The sequence below is a fragment of the Petaurus breviceps genome, unplaced genomic scaffold, assembly GCF_028583685.1.
Source record: "Petaurus breviceps papuanus isolate PSGF00001 unplaced genomic scaffold, PetGlider_PUasm1.0 226, whole genome shotgun sequence".
Taxonomy (NCBI): Eukaryota; Metazoa; Chordata; class Mammalia; order Diprotodontia; family Petauridae; genus Petaurus; species Petaurus breviceps.
In genome coordinates this window covers 262,800-263,049 of record NW_027185890.1, presented here as the reverse complement: position 1 = coordinate 263,049, position 250 = coordinate 262,800, and the positions used below count along the sequence as shown (strand labels likewise).

Here is a 250-nt window from a genome sequence, read left to right as displayed (position 1 = left end):
AAGGGCTGCGCCAAGGCCCCTCTAGAGGCCTTCAGAGGATCTAGGATATGTGGCCCTCAGAGAAAGAGCCATGATACTGGGACTTTAGCAGTATGAGCCTCAGGTGCACCTGAGGTCTGTGAAGGATGGCAAGGAAGCCAACCATCAACCCAGATATTAGTACCATAAGACAACATCCCATTTGTCCCTTTCTTGCTTACAGAACATACACACACACACACACACACACACACACACACACACACACACA

General features: G+C 49.6%; 1 protein-coding gene across 10 annotated transcripts in view; it reads right to left on the bottom strand.

Moving 5' to 3' along the window:
- The window catches only part of ARL15 (ARF like GTPase 15), a 513,713-nt gene that overhangs the window by 435,205 nt on the left and 78,258 nt on the right, over positions 1–250 (bottom strand). The window lies entirely within an intron of this gene.